The sequence below is a fragment of the Phaseolus vulgaris genome, chromosome 3 (genome assembly GCF_000499845.2).
Source record: "Phaseolus vulgaris cultivar G19833 chromosome 3, P. vulgaris v2.0, whole genome shotgun sequence".
NCBI lineage: Eukaryota > Viridiplantae > Streptophyta > Magnoliopsida > Fabales > Fabaceae > Phaseolus > Phaseolus vulgaris.
This window is the reverse complement of record NC_023757.2, coordinates 11,343,004-11,351,397: the sequence shown is the minus strand read 5'-3', so window position 1 is coordinate 11,351,397 and position 8,394 is coordinate 11,343,004.

The window sequence follows — 8,394 nt, the reverse complement described above, 5'->3', positions numbered from 1 at the left end:
ATGGGGTTTTTCGACAATATACAGGTTAAGTTAATTATTGATTATATAAGTTTATAAGGAGATAAATGTTTAAGATGAGAAAAAGATGTAGTAGCAAAATTATTATTTTGTATGATGGTAAGACCTAGAAATGTTTTAAAAAAGAAAAGAAAATCTCAATATTTTTCACTATAAATGAGGATGACTTGTAACATAAATTGTAGTTTTACTTCTAAATAAATAATTAATTAAAAAGAAATGCATTATAAAAAAAATCATTAAATAAAAATTAATTTTAGAAATCAAAATAATTAGTTATTATATTCATTAAATTAGAGATCTATTTTATAAATTAAAAAAAATTATTAACAAAGTAGTTTTATTATTAATAAAAATTTATAAAATACTTTATAAATTGGTATCAAACCATATTAACTACCAAGATTTTAATTACTAATTACTTTATATTTTAAATTAATTTTTAATTAATAATTAAAATTTTGGTAGTTAATTTAAATATAATTTTTTATTAATAATAGAAATCACTTTATATATCAATATTTTTTTAATCTCTAAAATAATATTTAATTTAGTTAATATAATAACTAATTATATTTTATTTCTAAATCTAATTATTATTTAATGATTTTCTTGTAACAACTTCATACTTTAAAATTTATTGTGCAAAAGCTTCTTCTTTGAGAAACATATCTCTAAAAATGGTAGTCAACACTCTCGTTCACTGGACACCAATCAATCTATTCAAAGTTGGTGTGAAGAAGGTTTTGCACGATTCTTAAAAAGTAAGAACTGACATTCAATTTGTGATGAACTGACAGTACAAGACAAACAACAATTAGCAACCACAACACAACGTAGGTCAAGTAGGGACCCAACTAGAATGGGTTAAGCACACTCTAATAGGACACTAACCAAAATAGGACACATTGAGTGAGCTAATCCAATGTTAGCTAGGGTGACACTAAAAATAGAAAAAAATAATAAAGAATTTGTTACTGTTGGTCTCAGGGATATAAACCCTAAACATTAAAAGAATCTTATTAAATGAATCTTTCAAATTAAATAATATAAGCATAACATCGATACACCAAAATTAATTTAAATAAAAATTTAAAGAAAAAAATTATATAAAGTAGAGTGGGTTTTATTATGCAAAAATACTAATAATTCAATAATGTAGAATCAACTTCTTGACTGTTTATTTTTTAAAAAGGTAGTTTCTGCTTGGTCGACGCTCTTGAATATAATATGAAGAAAAAAAAAATCTAGAAGTTTCAGAGGTTTACTTTCATTTTTCCCTTTCTCATGCTCTCAATTTCTTCTTTTTCATTGTGTGCCTTGTGTTCTTTGTGAAGGTACTTAGTTCCCTTTGTCTCCCTAATCCGCAGAAGGCTTCCATTCATGACGATAAAAGGTAAGTAATCTTGGATACCTTTAATGTTTACATTAGGGGGTAGTGATTTGAAAAACCCTAACTATAATGTAGAAAATGAGTGGATTAACAAATTCAACTACTTCTAGACACACTCAACCAGCAGCAAGGATCTTCACGCATTCCACTTGGATTTGAAGACATCAAAGCACATGTAGAGTGAACCAATATAAATCTATGTCTACTTCTCTCCTCTCTTTGTTTGTTAGATTTTGTTTTATATTGTCTTTAAATTTAAAATTTGAGTTCAGGCCCCATTCACTCGCCCCCTTTTTTGGAGCCAACTATTCCTACAATCTTCATATAGGCTACAATGTGTCTAGGAATTTTGAGTAGTCTTGTGATAATTCTTTTAAACATATATTATTTTTTATCATATAGATTTGTATTTCCTTATTCATACAAAAAAACTTGATTAATAAACAAAAACTTATTAATAATTATTATCATCAAAACCAAAGAAACCTATGGAAAACACTTAGAGTGTTAATCTAGTGACCTAGGAGAGTAAGTTCAATCCTTATATACATTGAAAGGCGATATCCTCCCTAGAGAGTAAGTTAATCTGAACTAGGAGAGAAATCTTAAACATTGTATCCATAGTTAAACATAATCCTCCCTAGTCATCAAACCCAATGATATGTAGATCATTATATACACTACAAGAAAAACGCGAATTATATACGGATTATTACATATGGATTTTTTTTGTATGTAAACCAAAGGTAATTACATACGGATTATATCTGTATGTAACTTTGGCACCATAAATAAAATTTGCAATGGATGGAATTCAAAACCATGTTCCTTCACTGACCAAAAAAACTTTAACCACTACACTAGACAAATTCTTTAGTATTATTATGATTTTTATTATACTAATATTAATAATATTATTAATATTATTAATATTACTAATATTACTAATATTATTAATATAATAAGTATAATAAAAATCATAATATGACCAAAGAAATTGTTTAACCTAGTGGTTAATGCTTCTCTGGTCACTGAAAGGACTTGGATTTAAGTAAGTTGCATCTAACGTGACATTTGGTTTTAATGAGATAAGGAAAAAATAAGTACTTATAACATGTTTGTCTGATCATATTAGTTATAAGTCCTCTTGAAGAAAATTGTTTTATGTTATATCAAACGAAACATGTTTGTAAAAAGATGTATTCTTAAGTATGCTCTTCTTAACGAAACACCTTAGGTAAAATAAGCATAATTAAAGAATTATAGTGTGCTCTTAAGTCATAATAAACAAGAAAAATATTCAAAGAATTTTTCAAAACGCATTTGACATGACACATCAAATGAAAGACATTTAGTTTGACGAATTAGATCATGTGTTCAACACCATTAATCAAATAAGTAATTTACGAAAAATATTTAAGAATTAATTAAAACATAATTCAAACTTTTCCTTATTGTGATTTTTCTATTTTTCATAGTTGGTATAAGAGTCAGACTCTAAAGGTTGCACTCTTTATAACATCTAGAGGAAAAGATTCAACACAACCAAGAGAGTGCACGATAAGACTATTTCTTCATCTTAGTAGAACCTCTCTAAATCAATACAATCCATAATTTTCTAAAATATCATCCTTCATTCATTTCAATTCAACATTGTTCAAACTCAATATGTATACATTCACATCAAACTCATAAATCAACATATGGAAAGTTATATGAACTAACTCTACTTATGTAAATCATATTAAAGACTCGGTTTAAGAACAATTTGCATTAACATGCATAATTTAGCCATTATACCAACTTGTCAGCAAGAGTATTCAATACAAACATTCTACAACAATAATCTATTAACCAAAACTCAAGTAAAACTCAACTTTAAGCACTCAAACAAAACACAAACCTTGCATAAAAATCAATATCTTGTGACCATGTCACCTTCACATCCAAATTATTTATCCTAAGGTTCTACAAAAAAACATAAATAATTTTTCATCACTTGTAATTTCTTTCTCCAAAGTAACTTCTAACTCAAGTAAGAGACTATTCAAAATCTAGAGACCTAAAACTAAGTATCCAAACATAAAAATAAATTAATATAAGTTTAACCAAGTTAAGAAGATAATTTTTATCAACTAGCCTCACTAAGATTAATAGCAAATTCAAAAGAAAAGAAAGAAAATAGAGAATCTTCCTTTATTTAAAAGTTTGATCAATTAGAAATTATCTCTAACTTCTATACTACTTTTTATGCATGATCAAATTCCGAAAGAGATGAAGATTGAAGAAAATAAATTTAAAAAGGTAAAAAGAAACTTTGAGAGTGAAGATAAGAGATAAGAAAGAAAAATAGAAAGGTGTGATGTGGATTTTACAATGATAAAAAAAAAATTGGTTTTCATAATTTTCAATGATCGATTATAAGATTCAAATAATTGAAAATGATATTTTTGTCTTTAGTTTAGTTGTTTGATTTTGTATCCACGCAATTTAAATAGTGAATAATTTTAGGGTCACTATTAACTTATCATCCAATTTTTTACAATTTTAATCATCCGACAATCCAATTAGCTAATATGTTTCAGAGTTTGGACAATGATCTTCCATTATTTTACTCTAACTCTTTAACGTATTTCATAATTTATTTAATTTCTAAATTAAATTATTTAACTGTAAAAAATATAAATAATTAATATCAAAATTCTAGTATAAATTTTTTTTTCTTGTAAGTACATTTATTAAAAATGGAATGATATATAATAGGTTAACAACAAGACTAAAAAGTTGTTTTAATACATGGAGTAATATCAAACTATTAAAATTATGAACTTCAAATTGTTCATTTTTAAAATATATGGATTATAATCGAGCCAAAAAAAAAACAAAATCATCCAACCCTAAATTAGAAAATCTAAAAGTGTAATTATTATTCTTAAATTAAATTGTGTCTCACGTTATACTTTCATGTAAGAGTTTCAAGTGTATTTGATGGTAAATTTACTTTAATGGTGTAATTCGTTATTATGGATATGACTAAAAAAATATATTATGTATGTACATAAGTTGTGGGGATAGAGAATGACTTTATTTAGCAAGATTGTTTTGAAGTAAAACGATTTCATATCTATAAGATAGAAATCGTTAGAGAAAATAAAAACTTTGATTACTATTTTAAAATTGTGAGAAACCTCCACGACTTTGTTAAGTTTAGAAGTTAATTCATTGAAGTCATGGAATTGCTAAACGACTCCTGATTTTGAGAGGACGTGTTTCTCCTACATTATTCCAGTTGAATTTTAAATTCTTTAGGAATCGTTCATGTGTTCAACGAGTTTGGTGAGTGTGGTGCATTTTTTATTTGAGATATGCTACAACAATTGTTGGTTTGGAATAAATCATTGCTTTAATGGATCAAATTTTGCAAAGTTTATTGGATGCATGTTTGGAATTTGACAAAAGCATTTCCAAATAGTAATTTGGTGGAGTTAAACATCTTTAAAGTTTTATTAGTTACTATTAATTAATATAATTGAATGATAGTAATTAATGAAAACAATTATAAAAGTCAGAAAAATATACAAATTTATTAATTAGAATATCTTTACCAATTTATTTTTTATTCATAACTTTATCTTACTATTTAACTTCCATATCTATTTTATTACATGACTTAACGAAATATTTTTATCTTTTTCTTACTTTAAACACAAAATGAATAAATGTAATAAAAAAATAAAAAATTGCAAAATATATTAATAAACAATATTTTCATTCTTTTCTTTGATTAAAAAAATTGTATTTTTTTCTGTTTTCTATTTTTTACTTTTTTTTCACCATTTTTTTCATTAAATACTATCATTCAATTACATTAATTATATTAATTAATAGCATACAATTATATTAGTTATTCAATTATATTAATTAATACTAACTATTAAGATCACTAACTTCCACTAAATTACCACCTGAAAGTGCCTTTTGTCAAATACCAAACATACAACTAGCACCACGAAGCCAACAATTATTGTAGCATGTCTCAAATAACAATGTACCACGGTATGAAGTTTACCAAACTCGTTGAGAACCTCAATGACTCCTAAAGGAGATGAATTTTAAATTCAACTAGAGTTATCTAACATAAACACGTTTTCTCAAAATTAGAAGTTGTTTCTTGACTTCAATTATTTAGTTTCTAAACTTAACAAAATTGTGAAAATGTCCCACGACTTTAAAATAATAATCAAAGTCATCATTCTCTCTAATAACTTCATCATGAAATCATTATGTTTCAAAATAATTTCATTGAATAAAGTTGTCCTTATCCCCTAACTTATTTATATACGTAATAAAAAAATTACTCATATACGTAATAATGAAAACGAATTTCACCACTAACATAAAATTTCCTTACTTAACACATTCTAGGGTACTTGACACATTCTAGAAGGACATTGTACTTGAAATTTTCACACATGATAAGATAGTCAAACTTATAATATATCAGTCATAAGGTATATTGATGATACATAAAAAAATTTAATATAAGAAATAAATAATATATAAATAAAATTAAATAAAAATTTAATTATATGGAATATTATACAAATTATTAATTATAAAATAAAAGTTAAATGACCATATTGATATAAATACTAATTATGTAATATATTAATTCTAAAATAAATGAATAACCTCATATTTTCTATATTGACTAGCAAATATAATGTGCACCGCATGTATACTTACAGTTTTATTATATTAAAATTTTAATATTTTTATGAATAATTAATTAAAAAATAAATTTAATAAATTTAATATATATATATATATATAATTGTGTAAAAATAGTATTACAAAATTATATAGTCATTATTTTTCTTAAAAAATAAGTTATTTAATTATTTTAAAAGAAAGATTATTTATTTATTTATTTATTTTATTAAATTAATTAATTCATTAAAATTAATTAGTAAAGTATTCTTTAAGTAAAATTGTTCAACTAAAAGATGATACCACAGTGGATTCTTTTTATATAATGGTATAGATTAGTTAATATATGTTTTAGATGATGAAGATTCTTGTAATAGTTTAAAGATATTAATAGATAAGGTGTCTTTCTTACTTTTTCTTTCTTAATTTGATGTTTGAGTGCTGTTTTAATTTCATGTTTGAATACATATATGTACGTGCATAAAGGTTTATTAGTGTAATAGAATTAATCCTAATGCTCATGTAAAACTTGTCAGAAATAACTTTAGCAAAAATTCAAAAGTGAATTTGGAGTTAATAACTGTTGTTTGAATAACAACTTAATTGATTAAAGTATGTAATTATTGATAAATAAAAATTCATTAATATTTGTGAATAATTGATTATTTTTAAATATTTATTATTCATTTAGATTAATTGATTATTTGATATTTTGATAAATGTTGATTTAGTGTACAATTGATTATCTCGAAATAATCAAATTTTATTTATGTATATTCTATATATGAGCAACAATATAAATTATTTAAGTTAACTACTAATTGATTAATTATTCTTTTAATTTGTAAATAGAGAACTTCAAAAGTACAATATGCATTACAATTAGAATTAATTACCTTAAAAAATACTTCAAAAGTCATTTTTTCTATATTAGTCTAGAAGATTATTATTGTGCATAAAAGTTTTCAATAGAAACTATAGATTTTTACAGAAGGAAATTAGAGGGACATATCAAAGACAAATTAGGAAAGGTTTATCTTTCTTATTTCAGATGTTATTTTTTATAGTTATTTTTTTTATTTAAGATTGTTTGCTTTAGTAGTATTTTCAATGTAGTTAACAGTTGAGTTATATATTGAGTAAGAAGTTGTGTTTGGAGAATATAACTTCATGGTGAAAATCCAAACCCTGATTGTGTGGATAATTAAATGTCGCCATAGTTTGTGACTCAACAAGTATCAAAATTTGAATTTTTTTTAAGATTCATTTAACCTTGAATAATCACAGGAGTGGATTAAAAAATTCAACTACTTCTAGACACACACAACCAGCAACAAGGATCTTCATGCATTCCACTTGAATTTAGAGACATCAAAGCACCTTGTTCAACACTAGGGTGAACCAATATAAATCTATGTCTATTTCTTTCCTCTCTTTGCTTTTTAGACATTGTTTTATATTGTCTTTAAATTTAAAATTTGAGGTCAGGCCCCATTCACCCCCTTCCCCCCTTTTTGGAGCCAACTATTCCTACAATCTTCATATAGATTGCAATGTGTCTAGGAATTTTGAGTATTCTTGTGATCATTCTTTTAAACATATATTATTTTTTATCACATAGATTTGAATTTCCTTATTCATACAAAGTAACTTGATTAATAAACAAAAACTTTATAATAATTATTATCATCAAAACTAGATAAACCTATGGAAAACATTTATAGTGTTAATCTATTGACCTAGGAGAGTAAGCTCAATCCTTATATACATTGAAAGACGATATCCTCCCTAGAGAGTAAACTAATCTGAACTAGGGGAGAAAGCCTAAACATTGTATCATCCTTAAACATAATCCTCCCTAGTTATCAAACCAAATGATAAGTAGATCATTAAATACAAATCTAGTAGTGGTTGTTTGACAAAGTACTCGGGTTCAACAAAAAGTGGCTAAGTAATAAAATACCCATTGACAAGGTCAACCAAAAGTGGTTGTGATCCCAAAACTCGGTTAATCAAGACTAACTAGGTGTAAAGAATACTTAAGGTTAGTTAGGATTGACTTAAGCAAAAAATACTCAGGGTTAGTCAAGAGTGGCTTGAGCAAAGAATATTCAATGTTATCCAGGAGTGGATTAAACAAAGAATACTCGATGTGAACCAACAGTGGCTTAAGGAAAGAATACTATGGGATTAACCAGGAGTGTCTATCAACCCAAAGAATACTTGAGGGGTAACATTAGTCAGCTTAATTAAACTAAACTAGTTGGTCAATA